The sequence below is a fragment of the Macaca nemestrina genome, chromosome 9 (assembly GCF_043159975.1).
Source record: "Macaca nemestrina isolate mMacNem1 chromosome 9, mMacNem.hap1, whole genome shotgun sequence".
In the NCBI taxonomy this organism is placed as follows: Eukaryota; Metazoa; Chordata; class Mammalia; order Primates; family Cercopithecidae; genus Macaca; species Macaca nemestrina.
This window is the reverse complement of record NC_092133.1, coordinates 43525931-43549809: the sequence shown is the minus strand read 5'-3', so window position 1 is coordinate 43549809 and position 23879 is coordinate 43525931. Positions and strand designations below refer to the sequence as shown.

At 38.5% G+C, this 23879-nt stretch overlaps 2 long non-coding RNA genes across 3 annotated transcripts in view; one reads left to right on the top strand and one right to left on the bottom strand.

Annotated features, from left to right (window-relative positions):
* LOC105480494 (uncharacterized) overlaps positions 1–23879 on the bottom strand; it is a 116747-nt gene that overhangs the window by 48289 nt on the left and 44579 nt on the right. The window contains exon 2 of the long non-coding RNA XR_986483.2: positions 21426–21505. This is a non-coding gene — a long non-coding RNA (uncharacterized lncRNA). The remainder of the gene's footprint in view (positions 1–21425; positions 21506–23879) is intronic.
* On the top strand, positions 13767–16025 carry LOC105480478 (uncharacterized). Of its 2 annotated transcripts, none has more exons than XR_986476.3 (3): positions 13767–13901; positions 14238–14388; positions 15888–16025. It is a non-coding gene; the product is annotated as an uncharacterized lncRNA (long non-coding RNA). The 2 variants fall into 2 exon arrangements; XR_986475.3 differs by lacking the exon at positions 15888–16025 and adding an exon at positions 15208–15391.

Below are 23879 nucleotides of genomic sequence, written 5' to 3'. Positions count from 1 at the left end.
CCCTTCATTTAAAAGCATAAAAGGATTCGATGACAAATCTTTGGGGGAATAAGACAATGGATAAGGTCACCCCAATTTACAATGACACAATCTCGGCTCACTGCAACCTCTGCCTCCTGGGTTCAAGCAATTCTCCTGCGTCAGCCTCCTGAGTAGCTGCGACTACAGGCATGCGCGACCATGCCTGGCTAATTTTTGTATTTTTTTGTAGAGACGGGGTTTTGCCATGTTGAGCAGGCTGATCTTGAACTCCTGACCTCAAGTGATCCACCCACCTCTGCCTCCCAAACTGCTGGGATTACAGGTGTGAGCCACTATGCCCAGTGTACACAAGCCCTCTAACTTTTATCAGTCTTTATAGAATTTAATGTCTGATGATACAGTGCATAAATTATTTTATTGTTTTATTTTTAAGCATCTTCTAATATGTAATTTTCACCTAGATAAATTCTTGAGGATAGACACAACTTCTTATTGTTTTAAAATTTTTTTCTTTGGCACTTAGCACTCTCCCTGGAAGATGGTAGGTGCCAGATAAATATAATAATAGCTATGCTTCCTAATACAGTTGGTAGTATATTAGGTTAGTGGTTCCCTGACCTGTATGTATTATAATTACCTGGGCAACCTAAAACAAAAACAGGTTTATTGAATCTCCGAATAATCCATAGATACTGACATAGCTTATCCACTGCATTAAACATGGCTTAGTGCTTTATTAGATGTTTTATTTAAAAGGTATTTAATATTCTTAACATTTATAAGGTAAATGTTGACAGCTCTATTATGCAAATAACAATAACAGCTAACATTTTCTATATGCTTATTGTATACCAAAGTTCTCAGTACTTTTCACGCATTAACTGATAAGAGGGAAAAAAAGAAGTGACTTGCCCGAGACCTGGAAGGAAACACGTGAAACAGCCTGAATTTGGACTCATTTTTTTCCTACTCCAAAACTTTTTTCACTGAGTCATGTTGTCTTCCAGGAAATAAAATTATTTGCTAACTCATGGCAAACTGTGACATTTTCACATTAGTTAAAAGCATCCTACTCAAACCCTTTCCATTCTGTCTTCTGGAATTTCTACTCAGGGGATGCTCATCTGCCCAAAGCCTTCTCAACCCATCTTTGAGGTGACTTTAAGGCAAATTTGCACAAGCACGAGCTGGCTCAGACTTCTTTATTTATCAAAACCATTGAGGCCAGCCACCTGGATTACTGGTCTACGCAGGCCAAATGGAAGAGAAGACATGAATAGTCCCTCAGTGAGACAAATAACTAGTAATAAATACCTGTCAGGGAATAATAACAATACTATCTTCTATTATAGAAGTCATTTTACCCTATTCTTAATAATTGCTTTGTTTTCTATACTTATCAGAGCTAAACTTAGAGAAAGTTCTGTTCTTTATGTTTTTTTTAAATTTTCCTATCAGTCTCATTTCAGCTATGCTGTGTGAACAAATGTAGACTCTCATATCTAATGAAACTTTCATTTTTCCTTTTTAGAAACATTAAGTGGAATCATAATTACTATTTGACCTTCTCTGCATGCTCCTCAAATCCCCTGACACAAAACAAAATCCAGAGGTTCTTGTTGAAGCCTGATTTATTTATATGCTAAAAAAAAAAAAAGGTGTTTAAATGCTATGGCCACAATGGGCACTTAGCTTTGAACCGTCCAGGACACCAGATACAAAAGGAAAGGTCCAGATAAATCACATGATGGAAAAAAACTTAGAAATTTGGAGTAGAAAGCCTTGGGTTGAGGAACCATTTCTGGCTCTTACCAACTTATGCAAGAACCCCCACCATGCAAAGCCTCAATTTTCTCATTTGCAGAATGGGAATAATGGCACAAGCATGGTAAGGTTGAGGTGAAGATTAATAAAATGACATACACGCCTCCCCAACAGACACCAGCTCACTGATCTCAGCATGCAGCACTTCCTCTCAGCCCACTGGCATCCCCTTCCTCTGCAGGGAAGTGGGGGCAGAATAACGTTTCACTTAATCTTGTGCCTAGTAACTCTGCAATGGGCAGCCTCTGCCACCCACACCCACTGGCATAAGCTCTTTGGGATGCCTCTTAGGTAACTCAGAGTTCTAAAACTTCAAACACAACCTTGAAGTTCGGTAAATGCAACACAATGCAATAGTGTAGAAAAAAAGAAAAGAGATGTAAGATGTATTTAATAAATGTGTGTGGGCAGAGAGGTAGGCAGGCATTATCTTGAAGGAATGAAGTCTTAAGGGTACAGTTTTTCTATGTCTCATTAATATTCTTGATATTCTAAACATCAGCCTTACTTTTTTAGTAAGAAAGAATAAAATCATGATTTGTCCACTTTAGCATATCTCACATGCTGTATTTCCATTGAAAGCCTTGTGTGCAGGGATAAAGAAGCATGAATAACTTTAGATCTTGAAATTCCATATATTTCCAGTTCCATTAATAATGCTAATAGCATAGTAGAATTTTATAAAACATTTTTCATACGTATTTCTCGATTGATCCCATCAACAACTTTCTGACATAGACAAGAAAGATACATCCTTACTGTCCTCATTGTATAAATTAGGAAACTATGACATGTCCAAATCTGTTAGATTATGCTGTGTAATGAACCCCGAACTCAGTGGGTTACAATAACAAGTGTTTATTTCCCACTCACATAAGTGCAGTTGTAAACTACCTTTGACTCTGTCCCACATCTTCTTGATTCCAGGATCCAGATTGAAGAAGCAGCCCTTTCTCCGTTGCATGGCAGAGAAAAAAAGAGCAGTACTGGAACTACATATGGTTCTTAGAGCTTTTGCTAAGACTTAGCATAAAACACTCTGTTCATATTTCTTTTACTAAACCAACTCACATATCCAAGCCTGTTGTTAGAAGCAGGGGGAATATAATCCTCTTATAGAGAACAGAGAGAAATTGGGATCAGCAACGTGTATATAAAGGTAGGTATCAGAGTTGGAGATAAAGCTGAGATTTCCTGATCTTTAAATAAGTACTGTTGGGCCTAGCACACTCTTGCAGTGAATGAGCATAGCAGGTGCATGTAGGCAAATCATGAATTAGTTCATAATTTTTGAGTTCAGAGAAGATATGCAGCTGAAGACAAAATTCGAGGGTCATCAGAGTACAAATGCTTCATAACCATGAAACTGGATATTTGTAGTTTATGGTAATAATAAAGCCAAAAGTATGACCTTGGATATAAATGGGTAAACTAGAGTTGAGAGATCGATTCTTGAAAGATAGAGTGTCAAGGAACTTAGAGATTAAGATATTGAGAGGGTCATCGACATGAATATTAAAAACCACCAAAAATGATGGCAATAATAGAATTAGAAAGAGTTCACTGAGCCAGGAGTTAAAAGCTTTAGGCAGTGAGAGAGTAATTTGGGGATCTGAAGAGGAGCACAACTAGAAGGAACAGTCGGTGTTCTAGTTTGATGACCTGTGGTGTAAAGCTGTGTGTGTGTAGCAGTAGCAGGGAAGGGGAAGTCAGGAAATGGGAAAGAAAAATGGTCTGAAGTGGTGATAAGGAGCAAGGAGTATAACAACCTCCTTTAGGGACCAGCAGCAAGAGGGTTTGAGAGAGAAAATACCCACCACTTAGGGGTTCTACAAAGAAAGCAGTGAGTTTAGGGTGACCCAGTTTTTAGTAAGATGGCACAGGAAGCATTCAGACAATAGTCTGAAGATATGGGAGATTTTGCTCCTGATTGATCTTGATTTTCAGAATTTACAGTGGAAGGGTTTCAGAGCTTGAAGTAGATGGGGCAATGGATTAGGAGTTATTTGTAGGGAGTGACAGGAGGATAAAAATCTGAGGGATAAAGGATGACTTGGGAGTCTGGGCTGCTCTGGTGAGTCGAAGCAGAAATCAATGGCACCATGAGCTGAGCCTTGATGGTGCTGAGGCAGGTGGTAATAACAAGTCTGTGAGTATTCATGAAGGAGAATATGTGGGTGTCTGGGTCTCTGCTGGTGTGGAGTCAAAGAAAAGGCCAGGTTTTATCTGTACTGGCCAAGGCTCTGGGGTTTCCGTCTGATTACTGTAGAAGTCACTGCATATCCTATCTGTATTTTATCTCTAGTGCCATCCAGTACATAGAGATGGAGCTCAGTAAATGTTTGTGGACTGAGAGCAGTCCCTGTTTATGATAAACTAATAATAAACATTTGTTGCATTTGAAGACTGGAAATAATGTAAATGAAACAATTGTGAATAACTTGGCATGTCTGTGGAGTTTTTCATACCAGCTGCTGTTAAGCTTTGCATGGCAGAGTGATCTGAGAATGAGTCATCACTGACTCATGGATCCAGCTTGTTTCACCTGCAGCGCTCACTTTAAGTCACAGTGACCTTTCCTGACTACTTGTAATGGCAGCACTGTGGGGACTGCAGTTCCTGGAGAGTGCACCATTAATAAAGTAGTTAGCCAGTACTGTTTTTTGTCCCTTGGAGTAAAAGGGAAATTGAAGCAAAAGAACAGAGATTTAATACCACATATTTTTTCACTCAATTGAGAAATACATCTGAAAAAAAAATACATCCTTATAAAACTTACTGTTTTAAAAAGGCAGTCCTTGCAAGGTGATTTGAGTGTTTTCATATAGTGAAAAACTTTTAAAATATATTAAATTATTACTTTTACTTATGAAGAATAAAAGGTAACATAAAGACATAGAAATTAAGAAATCCTCAAGTATTTTCTTTAGAAGCACCCTGGTTAGAGAAGGAGTTTCCGTTTTTAAGAGAAAATTAAACCAGATGACCTTAAGTCCTTTTTAATGCAAATTTGTATTAATACCAATTAATAAGATTTGAAAGATTTTTGGACAAATGCCTTTATAATGTTCTTAACTGCTACGGACTGAATTGTATGCCCGCCGCCCCCCGTGCCCCTGCAATTCATATCCTAAAGCCATAACTCCCAGTGTGACTTTATCTGGAAATAGGGTCTTTAGAAGGTAATTAAGGTTAAATGAAGTCATAGGGTAGGATCCTAATCCCACAGGACTGTGGCCTTAAAAGAAGAGAAGGAGATGTATGAGTTCCTTATATATTTTGGATATTAAACCATCACATATATGGTTCACAAATATTTTCTCTCACTCTGTAGGTTGGCCTTTCCTTTTGTTGATTGTTTCCTTTGCTGTGAAGAAGCATTTTACTTTTATGTAGTCTCATCTGTTTATTCTTATTTTTTGCTTTTTTGCCTGTGTTTTTGGAGTGATATCTGAAAAATCCTTGCCAAGGCCAATGACAAGGAGCATCCCCCTGCCTCCTCCTTTTTTTTTTTTTTTTTTTTTTTTCCAGATAGACAGGGTCTTACCCTGTCACCCAGACTGGAGTTTAGTGGAGCAACATCACAATCATAGTTACATCATCAAACTCCTGGGCTCAAGTTGTCTTCCTGCCTCAGGCTCTCAAGTAGCTAGAACTACAGGCATGAGCCAGCATGCCTGACCCCTCCTAGGAGTTTCACAGTTTCAGGTCTTACATATTCTGGGCTGTGGGGGAAATAAGGAGATGTTGGTCTGGTCGAAGAGTACAAACTTTCAGTTCTAAGATGAATAAGTTCCAATATACAACATGGTGACTATAGTTAATACTTTATTGTTGATTTGAAATTTGCTAAGAGAGTAGATCTTAAGTGTCCTCACTTCCCTTGGACAAACCAAAAGTGTAACTATGTGTGGTAATGGACGTGTTGATTAATTTGATTGTGGTAATCATTATGCAAAAATGTACACATGTCGAATTATAATGTTGTATACTTTGAGTATACAAAATTTTTGTTTGTCAATTATACTTTAATAAAGCTAGGAAGGACAAGAAGGTGAAGAAAGAGAGATTTATCTGTCTTCACCATGTGAGGACACAGCAAAAAGGTGGCTGTCTGCAAGGCCCTCACCAGACACCAACCATGCTGCCACCTTAATCTTGGAATTCCAGTCTCTACAACTGTGAGTCATCCAGTTTAGGGCATTTTGTTATGGCAGAAACCTACCAGCCTTTCTAGAAATGATGTTTGTTTCTGAAGGAATAATAGAATCATAACTTATTATTGGTTAGGAGCTGAATTCTGAAACATTGTACAACAGTAAAAAAAATTGCCATGAAGTATTTAATTATTTTAAGAGATATTAAGATCCTCCCTCAGACTGCTAATGTCTCATTGGTATGGACTGTGCTTACTGGTGCATCACCAGCATACTGAGTGAATGAACAAAGGCATCCAAAGAATCAGCTGAATGGTAAGGGATTATGAAATAAGAAAATTCTGAATAATATGTTGCCTTAAGAACTCACATGAAATTAAACTTTTAGCTTTCTTCGGCAACCGCGTTCATGTTGTGTATGGATCAGGGTATCAAAAAACTGAAAACTCATTTGTGCTTTTTATTTTTCTAATTTACTACCAAGGAACAATTTTCTAATTTACTACTAAGTCAGTATCAAGACTATTTCCCTTGGATCAATAAAGATAATCACATTTTAATGCCATTGTAGATTTAGGTACCTGAGACTTAGTATTACCTGCAAATAGATGTCACTACATAAAAAGGTTGATTGCACACAAGAAAATATAAGCATACTGAAACGCACCAAAACTTATCCCTAGTCATCCCTATGTTACTTTGACATTATTCGTATAAGTTTATCATCTAAACTTATTTTCCCTACAGTTAGCGGAGCTTGTAAGAAAAGTCATAAAATGTTATAATTATTATTAAAAATAAAAGAGAAAATTATTTTTTAAAAAACTCAGTCTGCTTTCTGGTCAGCTGGTGAGAAAACTGGCCAATAGGATGCAAAGTCGGGCTTTCTGATAACAGGGGTTCATCACCTTTCCAAAAGGCCATCTGAAGAAAGGTGGGTTTTTTAAAATCCCCTTCCATAACTCTTGGTACATTTTTGCAGTGTATTAAGCTAGAAAAGAAGAAAGACCTGGGCTAATTGGATCTTGTGAATGTGTGAACTTTGTATTTAAAAAATACTAGCACTAAAAGCATCCATCTTAGTGTCCTGGACCATCCAACTAGAAATAATCTATGACCCTCAAGTGACAAATTGATAAATATCTGCCAAGCTTTTTCTTAACTCCTCTTCACTATTCCTTTCTTCTCGAATCTGAAGCTCTTCAATCTACCATTGTCTTTATACAATTTCCTGCTTTCTTGGGAAGGCAATGTAGAAAGCCAGTAAAGTATTATTCACCAAGCTCTAGAGTCACAAGTTTAAGTCCCAGCCCATCTACTTAATATATAAATGATCTTGAACAGTTATATTTCCCCTCTCTATGGCTCAGTTTCTCATTTGTAGTAGGGAAGCAATCATGATGCCTAACTGGGTTAGGTACCAGGTTGCTAGATGGATTAAATAAAATAATATAGATAGTTCCCCTTGCCTACAGTAAATATTCAAAATGTTAGCCACTAACATTTTATTATTGCATTTTAAGATTCTTGTAAACTGGACCTACTAACCTACTTTTCTCAGTCTTTTAGCTTTTCCTTCTATTTTCTAAGAATCTTAGAGGAGAAAAATTGACCTGCTTCCCCTGTAGAAATTTTATAATGTCAGAAAACTATTTCTTTTTACTCCTCAGTTATCTGTGCCTCTCCTTGTTTTTCTTGCAGTATTTCAGTTTTGTCTTATTTTGTTTTTTCTATAATCTCCTCCCACAAAGCCAAAATGGTTTTCATCTCTCTTTCTAGGGAAAGCTTCAGCTTCCTATATTCTGTTTCCTTATAATCTGAGGATCTTCTCCGCACTCATCTGGACAGATGTTCTTTGCATGGATTTTTCTCTCTGTCCCTGTCTCATGTGGCCATGCAGCAGGGCAGACTGAGTTCCCTTTGCTTTAGTTTAAGGGTCCTGGGAAATTTTCGTACCTTTGCCCCTTTGCTCCTAAATGTTACAAACAAAACTTTTATTTATCTATTGAATTTACAGCAGCCATTGCTAGGACCTTACCCCTTCACCCTTCCACACATTTCTCCTGCCTGTTTTTTCAGCTTTATTTGAAATGATTCTCCTGCATGCTCATGCTCCTCTGAATCTACTATGTGATCAACTTTCAGTTTCCCATAGACACCAGTCTCTCTCTGGGATCAGGGTCTTCCCACATGTTTGTCTCTTTGTCCGGAATTTTCTTTTCTTCTTTATCCACTTGATCAACTTTTATTCATCTTTTTTATCTCAACTTAGATTTTGGGAAGCTTTTTGTAAACTCTCAGGGTTTTGATTTTATGTATTCAGTGTATAGTGTGCTTCTCAGAGACATGTTTATTAAAATTAAATTATATATGCACTTATTTGTCAAATGACTGGCTCCTCTACCCGACTATAGGTTGGAATTTTGTTCGTTGATATAACTCCAGCACTTAACACAGATAGTAGATACTCAGTAAATGCTCAATGTATGAATGAATTAATGAATGAATGGATGAATGAAGAATATGTGATTTGCAGGCCCCTTCCTATGACTTCTCATGGTATGATACATACCTTCCTCTGACTAGTTCCTCTACCAAAGCTAACCATTCTATACTTCTAAATGAAATATGCCAGACTGAGGGTTCATCTTATCCCCATGCCAGAACTTTATATTTATACTTCTCAGTTCAAACTCTTCTTACTTGAACTCTCAGAGAGTTGAAGTATCTTTTTAATACAAGACAAAGCTATTGATTATTTTATTTTTACTTTGCTCATAAGAACTACATAGTCTCTGTCCATTAGGAGCTTCCCCAGAGATCTCTCTGGCTGAAGAGTTGTTCTCAATGCCTGTGAAGTACCTATCCCAATAAAGCACCACGATTGCTTTCCCGCTACAAATGAGGAAACTGAACCACAGAGTGAAAAAAACTTGTCCAAGATCATTTATCGATTAAGTAGGTGAGCCGGTTCTTAAACTCATGGCCAATCTCCTTTTCACAATGTTCTCTAAATAGCCTCTTCCTCTCACTGCAACTCCACAGTGTTTTTTCTTTTCTTTTTTAAAAATACTCTTTTTCTTTATGAATCTTGCTGAAGATAGGAGAAGCATGTACAGGTGTCCTTCAAATCTGCTTCTGCTGCCTTTCTCCTGTCCCTCTCTAGCAGGTATTTTGAGATTTAAGCCCAGAGTGCTTTCATTACCTTCCTGCCTACCTGCTCCACTTCCTGGGCAGGTTTCCTGCTTGGCAGCAGTTCCTCCCATTGCAGCTCTTCATTGTATTTTTAAACATTTCTCCATGCAATCTTGATTATTCTTGTGGACTATGGAGGAAACACTTTTGACCCTCATGATAACCTGTGAAGTCAGTAAGCATCAGGATAAAATTGGGACCTATTAACAGACTCCGGCACTCCAGCCAAATCTCCAGTTTGGGTTTACAATTTCTTCTCCCAATATGTTGGTGATACACGTTTTGGTAGAGAATATTATTCTCAAAAATTGGTCCATGTGGCTAGGCACAGTAGCTCATACCTGTAATCCCAGCACTTCAGGAGGCCAAGGTGGGAAGTTGGCTTCAACCCAAGAGTTCAATACCAAACCAGCCAACATGTGACCTCATCTATACTGATAATTTAAAAATTAGTCAGTCATGGTGGCTTGCATCTGTGGTACCACCTACTCAAGAGGATGAGGTGGGAGGATCGCTTGAGCCTAGGTATTTGAGGCTGCAGTGAGCCATGATCACACCACTGCAGTCCACCCTGGATGACAGAGTGAGACCCTATCCCCCCCCAAAAAAAAAGGCCCCAATGTGATTTTTCAATAAGAAAACCATTTAAAGTGAGTAAAGGCCCAATTTCTCAAGGGATTCTGACTATTTACATTCATGGAGAGAGAATACTAGAGGTCAGTCTTAGTCTACTCATGCTGATATAGCAAAATACCTTAGACACAGAAATTTTTGAATTTTCGTAGAGATGGGGGTCTCTCTATGTTGCCCACACTAGCCTCAAACTCTTAGCCTGAAGCAATCCTCCCACCTCAGCCTCCTCAAGTGCTGAAATTATAGGTGTGAGCTACTGCACCCAGGCTTGGCTAATCTTTAAAGAACAGAAATGTATTTTCTCACAATTCAGGAGACTGGGAAGTTCATGATCAAGACACTGGAATCTTGGGAGGGCCTTCTTGCTGCATCATCTCATTGCAGAAGGCAGGAAAGGCAAAAGAGACGAATGTTATGTCCTTACATATTAGAAGAGCAGAAGAGCAAGTTAGCTGAAAGCTGCATGAAGTCTCCTTTATAAAACTCTTTATTGGCCAGGCTCAGTAGCTCGTGCCTATAATCCCAGCACTTTGGGGGGCCAAGGCGGGGGGATCACCTGAGGTCAGGAGTTCGAGACCAGCCTGGCCAACATGGTAAAACCCCCATCTCTACTAAAAATACAAAAATTAGCCAGGAGTGGTGGCATGCACTTGTAATCCCAGTTACTTGGGAGGCTGAGGGAGGAGAATTGCTTGAGCCCGGGAGAAGGAGGTTGCAGCGAGCCGAGATCAAGCTACTTCACTCCAGTCCAGGTGACAGAGCAAGACTCCCTCTTGAAAACAAACAAACAAACAAACAAAAAACACTCTTTATTCTACTCATGAGGGACAAGTCCTTATGGCCTAGCTACCTCCTCTTAATACCATCACACTGGCCATTATGTTTCAGCATCTGAGTTTTGGAGGAAACACATTAAAACCAAACAGGGCCTGACCCCACAAATTCCCCTAAGTCCTGTGCTTATTGTGGCCTGGTGTGATCTTTAGTGGAACCAGAAGTCCTGGTGGTCAGCCACTTGAGCCAGTCACTGGTGCAGTATTGTGGCCAAAAGAGGGAAGATGGAGGGAAGGTTGAAGAGAAGCGGATGAATAAGGGTGAAAGTAAGAATAAAGTAGGGATATTCAGCAAAAAGCAGTGAGAGCAGCTGTGTAGAGATGAGGCTTGGAGAATTGAGGAAAGGAAAAAAGGAAAAATATTTCTGTGGATTACAAGTTGCCATTTTGAGGTGTTAAACCAATACTGGAATTTCTCTTTAAATTATATTCGTTTGTTAGAGTGTGTTATTTTAGTGAAATGCTGTGCATAGGCTGGACCACATTAAGATGCCAGAGGTTTTTGTTATTTTTTGTGTTTTTTTTAAGGATTTCTTTTCTTTCCTGTGATTTTGTACTTAGTTGTAATACTCAGCGACGCTTCTGAATAACAAATCAACACAGCTCTGTGCCAAGGACTTATTTTCACCATGACTGCCTGACTACTGGACACAGGATGCAAGGGAGTAAGGCTAAATTAGATGTGAGTCATAATGGTTCTTGGAGTATAAGTACAAAGTCAGTGGGGAGAACATGCAAGTTAGGAACTGATGCTGGCACAGCATTATGCAAAATTTCAGACTTGAAAGGAGGATAGTTTTTAATTTGAACTATATAAATCCTCATTTTCCTAAGACTTCAGAGTCCTTTTAAAATGACAAGAGGAAATCAATGCCTCCTTGGAATGGCTTTAAGTTACCGCTATGCTGTGCCAGTGGAGGCAGGTTCCACTAAGGACTGGGCTGTTACTGTAGAACTTCAGTGCAACAGTCATATAATCCATGGGTACAAACTTTCTTCCACCAGAAACTGAGGAAGTTTTTAGGAAGAACTAAGCCAGAGGACAGAGAAAATAACTTTGACTCATGGTTCAAACATGCCATTAATAAGGTGCTGAGATTTAACTCCTCAGAGGCTGAGAAATGCTTATGCCAAGTGTTCCCAGCCACCTAGTCATGAAGATGACCATTGCTGTGGAGAAATGAAGCATTTCTTAGAACAAGAGTGTGGTGGCAGACAGTGCCTTGGACTCATAATACTAACTTATGACTAAGTATCAGTGGACAGGGAAGACTTGCTATAGCTACGTTTTCAGAGAGGGAGAACTCCAACAGTGAATTCTCCATCAAGGCTGTAAAATGATGCTTAGAGTATCAAAACCAAAACAAACAAACATATAAACCAAAAAAAAAAAAAATAACATGCTGGAGCAAAATTTTTAATTCATGGTAATCTAAAAAATTCCTGAAATTCTCCTTGTGATTGCAGTTAATCAGGACCTGGGATGACAGAAGGATTTTATGTCAGTACTTTCAGAATAAGGCAGAATAATGGCATTCTTCTTGGCTATGGCCAAGAAGACCCAGGCAGCCAGGATGATGCAGGAAATCAGAACTTTTGAAGTCAGGTTTTCCCTCTCAAGCAAGGTTCAGGAGCAGTAAGGAAGCTCCCTTATCCCAACAGAAGGACAGAATCCTGAAAGCTTTTTAAACTGTAATTGAAGACTGAATTCTGGGACTTTCTTCCAAAATGGTTGTGTTGCTATAATCATTCCCCTTGTATTTCATCTCCCATTGCATGATGAAACAAGCTAAATAATCATGTGCAGGCTATCTGTAATTTCAGTGAGAGCCATGATAAATCACTAGTAACCTTCTGTTCATGAGAGGTAGGGAAATTATTCTTCACCTCTCCAGGGTCACAAACCTTTGAGAAGAGAAAATTGAATGCTTCAGCCACCATTTTTACCTGCAGGAAACTCTCCATTACCTAAATACACAGATTGTTAGAAAGGGCATGATAAAACATCAGAACTATGCTCTCATGGGTTTCCATATGCTTAGCCCTAGGAGGGGCGATGGAGGGCCAGGGAAGAGGGAGTGATTATGACCTCCTGCAATCATCCCAGGACAAACTTCAGCCCTCCAAAGGCAGCAGAAATAATGAAAGCCCGACAGAGATCAAAAGAGGGAAGGGGAAACTGTTTGTGAGAAGTTGGAGTCTCAGGGGAGGCCTGAGCTGTCTTAAAGGATGCGTAAGAGTTTGTCAGAAAGAGGATACTATGGCCAAAAGCATGAAATAAATAATTTGAGATTGCTAGAAATTAAAGTGTATACATGGAAATTGCAAGAGATGAATATAGCAAGGTAAGCAAGGCCACCATTAGAGAATGTGGGATATTGACCAAATATATTTGAGAGCTCCTGACCAGTACATTGGTTAAAACTGTATTACAAGATTGGCGGACACATACGAAGCATAGTGATTTATTTTGTATTGTCAAATGCACTATTCCTAGTTAATTTCATATTTCCCACTGCAATAAAAAGGTATCAGCACTGTTATAACTCCACAGTGTCATGACTTTTCAGAACCTGTTTGTATGAAACACTACAGGCTTTCTTGCCTCTGATGTTCCCTAATGCCACCTATTTAATACTGGCTACATCATTACTCATGATTCTGCATCATTCTCATGCTGCCTGTGAATATTGGCTTCCAATGACTCTCTTAAACGCTTTTATTCTGCTTACTTGATGATAACTACAAATGTAACTCTTATGCAAAAAAATGTGAAAGAATTTTTTTAGCCACAATAAATTTATCATTTAGAATATTATGGTAGAACAACCCATCTTCCTCCCATTATTCTCTTCGACTCTTTAGGCCATAACTACGGCATTCCTAGAATGTGACTTGTGTATGCAAATTGCACACCTGTGTCCTGTACACTGCCACAAAAAGGAAATATAGGAAAGAGGGCAGGCAGGGGAAATAGAGTAGTCTCATTTGCCTAAGAAGTGTTTGTCCTTCATCCAGCTCAAGACGACCTAGGAAAACACAATGTCACCACATGGAGAGAGACATGGATCAGCAGGGCCTGTTGATGCTGCCATTGTAAAAACCTTCTGATCAGACAAGGGCAGCTACTTGTGGAGAATGAACTGACATGTGGCATGGAGCCTGTGGAAGAGGTGGGATGCCAGCAGTGATGGACTGATAGGGAAAAGAACATCCGCCTCCACCCCACCACCTTCAGATATTATAGACCAGATGAAGCATCACAGTCAGGACACAGGTAGGTGAGAGGCAACACAGGGGTCTACATATATAGCTCAAGCTCAAGTGTCATCCATGGACTGTCAGTAGCCCAGATCCCCGAACTCATCCTGTTTCTAGCATAAAGGCAGTAACTCACAATGAACACATCAGCATCCTTTTTGTGGCTCATCTTCAAACAATTAAGCCCAAAGAAGTACCATGCTGGTCCTTGAGCTCCTTGTGGTACCTGTTCAACCTCATAGGGGAAGTAGAGGGTTGGAGAGCACATTGAAGGAAAGAAATATGGGCCAGGGCCCACACAGGTCTCAATCTGACATCAAAGTGCCTCATCCAGATGGTATTTCCATCCCAGCTGGTCTCAGGATTTTCATGAGGAGGATACAGAAAACTTCAAGGAAGGTGTTCCAAAACACAGTGGACCTCCTGAATCCTAAGCCTAGGTCAGGGCTCTTATTTCACCTGCACGCCACCCCTGAGATGGAGCAGCATGGACAGTATTGAAGGTAAGCTAGGGACAGCTCACGGAAGACCTTGTAATTCCATGCTCAGGAACTTAAATTCCATCTGCAAGTTAGTAATTCCAACATGCCTTTTCTTTAATGCAATGAATGTTATTGGAAACATAAAGGCATTCTGGCCAAATATTAGTAAGTGGGAAACATGGGACATCTCATAGCGTTTAATACATTAATCTGAATTTTGAATCTTCTAAAAGTAAACTGTACATATTTGGTATAACTTTGCCTTTAAAAATAACACATGAAATCATTTAGCTGTTATGAAGTATGTTCCTTAATTAGTATTCCACAGAACACACTTTGGAAAAAGCTGCAATAGACATGAGAGTCACTGCAAGGGTTTCAGGCATAATAGATTTTCATTTTAGAAAAAGTGGTTTAGGAAAGCAAATGGTTAATGGATAAAGAAGAGAATAGGAACAACCCAGAGAAAGACAGTTATTGAAAGAATTAGTCAAATGATGATGAGGTCTTAACTAAGCCAGTATTAGCAGTATGTGGGAAAAAACACGTTTCCTGGATAAATTAAGCTATATACATCTGACTAAAAATAACTAAATGAGGAAAAGAGACATTTAATTATTTCAGGCTATTGAGTCTGCCACTACAATCAATGATGGCAAGCCCTAGAATGTATGTGAGAATGTATTTTTGGAGTCTTATTTATCAAGTACATTTTACTCATTGCCAACTAGCCTCTCTGAGTATGATTCTTGTATTCAAGGATTTTTACTTTTCGTAAAACATGGCCTTTAAACAAAAGTCAATCACTTCATCTGCACTCAAAATGTTCTGTTGCTGCAGGGAAAGCTGGTCATGCTGAACTTACTGAGAGACAGTATGTCAGACTCTGATGCGATGTTTTCCTAAGGTATTCTCAAGGATGCTTTTGGCGGTATCTAATTATTCTCCTTTGAAGATGATTTCAGCATCCACTCCCTTTGTAGGTTATAACTGTAATCCCAGGTAGGACTGATGACCACATACTTCCCCCTTTCTCTCTAAATCTATTCACTTGGTTCTACAGTCCCAGCTATAAAAATATATTTACATTTTATAAGAGAAAGTTTTAATAATCTCTAGACAAAGGTAGAAGAACCATGTATATTAGAAGCTGAAGGGTCTGAGATTTTATGGGTTTTCTGGGAATATCAAACACCAATAAAACCAGCCCACTCAATTTTTGAATAAAAAAACTGAAATTCAGAGAAAGAAGCTGACAAACTCTGATCTAATATGGCAGAACTGAAAGGTAAACCCAAATCTTACCTTTAAGAGGTTTTAATCTCTAGGGACTATTTATCTCTTAGGATACTCCAGAAAAGGCTTTTCTTGAAAGAGCAAACATGTGTTATGTTATTTTCTCTTAATTTCAAAGGACATGCAAACTTTAGCTGTGTGGAATTACACAGTGCAAAGGTACAGAACCTTCATACATATTTCCTATATTTTTAAATGCCTCATTTTTGTCTTCTTCAATATAGAGTAATTCAACACAAATAGAACACAGCTGCATTTTGAGAAGTTTGCAAATAATTTGATTTTCCTAGAAGTTTAACAGAAAGATTCATTCTGCCTATCAATGTAAAGAAGGTTGTTCCTTACTCCATAAACACTGGCATATTCCACTTTATCACAAGATACCAGGGGCCAAGTCTTCAATATTGCAGTCCTTTGTAGCTAACTGCCTGTATGGATATTTAGTTACAGCCAAAGGTGTTTGTTCTTCATTTGACTGGATGGGATCCTGAGCCCTTTTGACTATTGGCTGATGAAATTACAGAGCTCTCAACTTTCTACCATAGTAGCCCCGATGATGCCTAAGAAGAACTACAGCAAAACATAATGGGCTGTGAGCTGAAGAGGACAGTATCCTGGTGCCTCACTGGTGATGGCTTGGCTAGCCAGGTTGACATTCCACACCACTGTTAAAGACAGGCACCCATCAGAAGCAGCAGGCCTTCTGGGAAACTGAGGAACGACAGCTACAGAGGCTGTAATAGGGCAGCAGCCACAATGACACAGTGTTGTTCAAAGAGCATGGTAATGTTGGGAGTGATAGAGGGAAGGTAAGACCAAGTGGCTTACAGGAGGGAAGTCAAAAGAGGTAGAAAACCAAATGCTGCTGACCAAAAGCTGGTGGTGGCACTGTGGTAACGCAGCAATGCCAAGCACATCATCTATAGCAACCTTGTAGCCCATAAAGGTGATCTGCAGAGGAATAAGATCCCAGAGCTATTGGGTGGCAGGAGCACAAAAAAGACAAAGCTAAGCAACCAAAATTCATCTTTGCCAGAAGCTTCAGACTGCAGCGAGGGCATGTTGGAGGAAATGGAAGTTAGATAATAACACAGCATAATCCCACCTGCCTTTTTTTTTTTAATGGACAGATAAAATTGCATGAATTTGCTGTGTACAACATGATGTTTTGAAGTATATATATGTTATGGAATGACTAAATCTAGCTAATTAACATACATTTTACCTCATACAGTTATCATTTTTATGGTGAGAACACTTTATATCCACTCTCTTAGAATTTTTCAAGAATGCAGTATATTATTTATTTTAGTCACCATGTTGTACAATAGATCTCTTGAACTTATTCCTCCTATTTAACCAAAATTTTGTGTCCCTTGACCAAAATCTCCCCAATACCCACCAACCACCCCAGCCCCTGGCAACCACCATTCTACTTTCTACTTCTATGAGATCAACTTTTTAAAATTCCACATATGAATGACATCATATAGTATTTGTCATTCTATGACTGCCTTACTTCACTAAACATAATGTCCTTCAGGTTTATCCATGTTGTCACAAATAACAGGATGTCCCTTTTATGGCTGAATTGTATTCAGTTGTGTATATGAACCCAATTTTCTTTCTTCTTTAATCCATTGATGGATATATCCATTCACCTGTTGATTTCATATATTGACTATTGTGAATAGTGCTACAATAAACATGAGAGTGCTGATATCTCTTCTATATACTAATTAATTTCCTTGGGATATATACCCAGTAATGGGACTACTGGGTCGTATGGTAGTTCTGCTTTTAATCTGCTGAGAAACTTTTATACTGCCTGTATTTTAAAAGAAATATATGTACCTGTTTATGTACTTGCATATATATGCATGAGTGTAAGGGGGTATAGATTGATATGTCTGTATGAGCATAGGAAAACATTTGGAAGCATATTAACCAAATTATTTACTATGATTATCTCTAGTTGAAAAAGAGGACAGGTGGAGGAGGGAACTCTCTTTTCTTAATTATACATAAAAGGGTTGAAATCAATGACAGTAGCAATGGATTTCACTTTTTTTAAGTATTTGTTTATTTCTATATATGTATTTCCCAAAGTCTAACTCTGTGTGTTGCAGCCCCATTTAGTGGGAAGTTAGAAAAAACTTCTTCGCATGCATTATCCTTATTTTATAACTCTGCAAATGGGTATACCCTTATGACCCTGTGGAACTGTGAAGCTCAAGGGCTTCCAAGAGTGTCCCGTACTTGGGAAAGTAATATGATGAAAATATGATATTGGCTTTTTCCTTTTATTTTCATCAAAAAAGAATAAATATACTTGAAACATTCTTGTAGGAGAATTGCCATTCCAGAAGATATAGGAAAGTCTTGTTATTTTCACATTCCACATCAATCCATGCTTTTGAGGTCCTATACCAGTGGCCATCTCTATGAATTTGGTCATACCAAACGACACTTCTCCAGTGTTTTTACTGAAGGCTGCCAACTGTCTTCCTTCCTATTCTGAACCGAGGAGACCTTAATAACATGAATAGCTGAGAGGTAGCCAGAGTAACTTTATTTATCCCTTGACTTGATGTCTCTATTCTTTTGCCCCAGATTATAGTCCAAACAAGCAAAAGAAATGAGAATAAATGGTGCTGGGAAAACTGGCTATCCATATGTAGAAAACAAACGGGATCCCTTCCTTACAAGTTACATAAAGATTAATTCAAGATGGATTAAAGACTTAAATGTTAGACCTAAAACCATAAAAACCCTAGAAGAAAACCTAGGCAATACCATTCAGGAAATAGGCACGGGCAAGGACTTCATGATTAAACACCAAAAGCAATGACAACAAAAGTCAAAATACACAAATGGGATCTAATAAAACTAAAGAGCTTCTACATGACAAAAGAAACTACCATCAGAATGAACAGGCAACCTACAGAATGGGGGAAAATTTTTGCAATCTACCCATTTGACAAAGGGCTAATATCAAGAATCTACAAAGAACCCAAACAAATTTACCAGAAAAAAAAACAAACAACCCCATCAAAAAGTGAGCAAAGGATATGAACAGACACTTCTCAAAAAGACATCTATGTAGTCAACAGACACATGAAAAAATGCTCATTACCACTGGCCATCAGAGAAATGCAATTCAAAACCACAATGAGATACCATCTCATGCCAGTTAGAATGGCAATCATTAAAAAGTCAGGAAACAATAGATACTGGAGAGGATGTGGAGAAATAGGAACACTTTTACTCTGTTGGTAGGAGTGTAAATTAGTTCAACTATTGTGGAAGGCAGTGTGGTGATTCTTCAAGGATCTAGAACTAGAAATACCATTTGACCCCGCAATCCCATTACTGGGTATATACCCAAAAGATTATAAATCATGCTACTATAAAGACACATGCACACGTACGTTTATTGTGGCACTATTCACAATAGCAAAGACTTGGAACCAACCCAAATATCCATCAATGATAGATTGAATTAAGAAAATGTGGCACATATACACCATGGAATACTATGCAGCCATAAAAAAGGATGAGTTCATGTCCTTTGCAGGGACACGGATGAAGCTGGAAATCATGATTTTCAGCAAACTATCACAAGGACAGAAAACCAAACATTGCATGTTCTCACTCATAGGTGGGAATTGAACAATGAGATCCCTTGGACACAGGGCAGGAAACATCACACATCAGGGCTTATCTGGGGCTGGGGAGTTCGGGGAGGGATAGCATTAGGAGAAATACCTAATGTAATTGATGAGTTGATGGGTACAGCAAACCAACATGGCAAATGTATACGTATGTATCAAAACTGCACATTGTGCACATGTACCCTAGAACTTAAAGTATAATAAAACAAAATTATCAGGCAAAAAAGAAAAAGAAATGAGAGTAATATTCTATTTAAAAAGATAAAACAGTTTTTACTTCCTTTCTCAGTTATTAGCATCCCTCCACATAACACTAAGTATACAGTAGGAAAAACTTGTCTTCAAGGAGTGACATATTCATTAAAATGAATACCAAAACTTTATTAATGAAGCTTTACAGAATTTTATTGCCAGCACCCTCATTGATTATTGCTAAAATTTTAAAACTCCAATCCGTAATAATAACTCCCACAAAGAACATTAGCTTTGAAATTTGTTGTGCATGAAGTTCACCTGGAGTGCTTGTTGAATATATAGATTCCTGAGTGTCACCTGTAATTAATCTGATTCAGTTGAGGTCAGGCATGAATCCCAGAAATCTCCATTTTAACCCATACTGCAGATACTCTAATGAAAGTAAGCTAAAAGCTGTGGTTCCATTGTAGTGGTTTGGGGGATGCAGAATAGGGTACAACTCTCAATCCTCATTTTTAAAAGATAATAACCTTGGACATGACTAGCATTCATTCATCATTCTGTTTAATAAATATGTATTGATTGCCTACATGTTCCAGACACTAGGTAGTAAGGATACCAGCACAAGGCAACTTCTGCCCTTGAGGAGCTTATAATTTTAAAAAGCAGGAGCTGGGTTTCTGCTGCCCTCTCCTCATGCCCTAGGTGACCAAATGATATTCTGTTATCATCATTACTTTAAGTATCATCTGGGAACATAAGGCAAAATGTTCCTTAAACATTTTCATATCTTGGACAGAAATGGTATCCAAAGGGCACTGGAGGAGCCATGAAGCCTGCAAATACTGTGTGAGGCAAGCCTTTATATTTGATGGGAAATAGGAGGATGGTAAGAGATGTCTATACAACAGCAAAGTACCTTTTCGTTTGCCAGAATTCCTGATACGTAAGTCATGATGGAGGGCTTAACTATCTGGATAATCATGTCTATGACTTTGACCCTGAAGAAATGCAAATACAGAGGGCCTACCATGATAATATTTGGTACAGAGATTGGACAGAATGTCCAACAGCAGTCTGGAGGGTTCAAATGAACAGTGTTGGCAATGTTTTTGGCAGCATCGTAGCCAGACTCCTTCTGGGTATGAGGTGATCTACTTCAGCTCCAACACACTCTCAAAGACTGGTTCTCCAGCTTTCTGATTAATTCTTTTCAATAAATTTGTTTTCTACTTTTGTTGTCAGGTCAGTTTCTGCTGTTTATAATCAAGAACCCCGACCCATACCAAAACCAGTATCAGCCAGTAGGTAACAGGGAACACATTCTCAGAGAAGTGGCAGGATGAAAACCTGACATTAGATATGTGGACTATGTGGGCCCCAAATCATAGAGAATCCCATTAGCACTGGAGACTGAAAGATCCCAGAATGTAATGATAAATCAGCCAACTGAATTATCATCTCTGTTTACCTTGAATGAAGTGCCCATTGAGGAGAGTTCTCTCTGGGATCAAGTTGCCACTTTCATTTAAGAGTGAAAATAGCATAGAAGTCAAAGACTACAGAGTGAGATGCCCAGTCTATCACCTTACAGGACAGCTTACAGAAAACGAATAACAAGTAACAGTTCCCCAAATTCTCATATAAACATTGTTTATGATGAAACTAAAATTCTATTTTATTTATCGATGCAACAAGGTTCAAGAAATTATGTCTGCTGAATTCACTGCCATTGTTGTAGGGCTGGTGTGACCCCTAAGAATATACAGGAGGTTTGGAAAAACTTGGACTACTTGAATCCTCACCTCCCACTGCCAGCCTTCTCCCTGTCAACGAGGTCATCTCTTTTGGCTTGAAGACATTGTCTTACCTTACCTAAGGGAGTTACCTTACCAAGTGGACGAAATTTTCTCATGTTCACTTTTTTCTTCTTTGTCTTCAAACTTAAAACCACAGCCAGGTTTCAGCATGTCCTGGAAAGACAGTTGCAAAGTCAAGTCAAAGAAGAGAAAGCTTACACACCAAACATCTTCAGTACTACACTGACTTATACCACTGGTATCTTGAGAATATATGTGAAAAATAAAACAGATTTATTGTAAGTCAAATTGAAATAGATAGAGGATGAATCAACCTGAACATATTATTATGTGTACCAGAAATTCTACATTAAGCATTCTGGTCAAACATCTCAGAAAAGTTCTAATTCTTTGCTCAGCTGGTTTGTGAAATTTTGAACAATGTAAGGTGTTCACATAATATTAATGTGATATTCCAGTAATTATTTTGACTCAGGTAGAGAAAGGAATACAAAAATACATAAAATAGAAATCCTGGAGTAGCTTTGTCTTATACAATCTGACCGACCATTTTTATTTTTCTAATTAAGCCCCAAATTAGGTCCAGAGAAATGTCCAGACCTCTTGGAGATTATTAGGCTCTAGTTATGAGCTAATTCCAAGAGATTTGTAGTGTTACTCTGCTCTGTAAATCAAAGTGGGAGTTGATGGAGGTCAAGTGACAAGTTTTGACACTAATCTACCTCATACGAAACAAAATGAGACATCAAACCCATCTTATATTTATTTTCCCTGTTCTTGAGTGTCTTAATACATTCAGGCTGCTATAACAAAACAGTATAAGCTAGGTAGCTTATAAATAACACAAATTTGTTTCTCATGTTTCTCTTTATTTGGCTGATTAATTTATTATTACATTCTCAGGTATTTCAGGCTCCTGTGCTGATGGAATTCCCCATGACTTTGGGTGCACGTAGTCCACATATCTGATCTCAGGTTTTCATCCTGCCAACTCTCTGGAAGCTGGGAAGTCCCAGATTAGAGCACAGGCAGATTTGGTGTCTGGCAGGGTCCCTCTTCCAGGTTCATAGATGGCACCTTCTCACCGTGTACTCACGTGTTGGAAAGGGGGCAAGGCAGCTCTCTGGGGCCTCTTTTATAAGGGCATCAATCCCATTTACGAGGGCTCTACCCTCACTACCTAATCACCTTCCAACAACACTCTTCCTAATATCTTCTCCTTGGGATTAGGATTTCAACATATGAATTTTGGAAAAACACAAACATTCAGATCATAGCGTCAAATATATAGTTGGAATCAATAATCCTCATCAAATACAGAATCTGCCTCTTTGTTCTTGGCCCATGGAATTTATTTTTATTTTTATTTTGGTGGAAATAGAAATCCCTGGATTTCTGTCAAATATTAAATCAGAATCAATTAGGCATTTCCCTGGAGGAACTCTCAGAAGATTAGTACCATTCATTATCAGTAAACTAAAGGATAGAGTGACGATGACTTCTATCACATCCCCATTCAATCCTCTAGATTGCCTCATACACAGCACAGATAATCATAAGCTCAATCAGGTCTGACTCTTATTAACATTTCTATTCCTTGTGTTATTTCTTTATTGGAGCCTATCAATACAGCTCCTGATGTCTAATTTGTAGCCACTGAGTTGATGAGCATTTTTTCCCCTCTAAACTAAAACATCACCAGCATTTTGATCTTTATGTATATCTTTGCAGTGTTGCTTCATGATTACTTCAATGTTTCACTCAGTATCCTAATTTATTCTGCAAGATATTTTACCAGATATAATGTTGAATGCCATTCTACTGTGTTGAAGAGATCTTTCTTTTTTAAAGGATCTACAGAGCAGGAGGCAGTAATGCAGTGGATGACATGATAAGACACATGTGTGTAGAGGGTGACAGATAAACCTCATAAGAAAATATAGAATTGTAACTTCAGGTAAGGTTCTGAAGTTCCAGTGTTCAGTGTTCTGGAGTTACTGAAATATCATCTTTCAAGCATTAGACAAGTCACTACACGTCGTGAACTATGCTTACCCCACTGTTTGGTAGAGTTCTTGATTTAGAAAGAAATATATACTTCATTTGGTCATACTTTTCTGAACCATTTACTCAGTAACCTGAAAAACTTTAAACTTTGAGACAGATGCAGAGCAAAAGGTTCTCTGGGCCATATTCCAGGCAGCAGTGAAATAATCAATGCCCCTTGACACTCATGACTCACTAGATTAAATGATACTTGATATATCTCTGGCAGGCTAGAATATTGTATTAAACTTTGATATGCCGCAATTGGAAAACACAGGAACAGACCCTTAGGCCATGCACTCTTGAGCAAATAACTATATTCCGTTTGGAAAACAGCTCTTGACTTTCTACTGGGTACTGATAGAAGGTAAATGCCTAGTCACAAGATATCTGGTGCTCTGAGCTGCCATTCACATAGATGGTATTATCAGATTCACCTTATCATGTAGCTTGTTTTCATTAAGAGGAAGAGGTTCAGGTG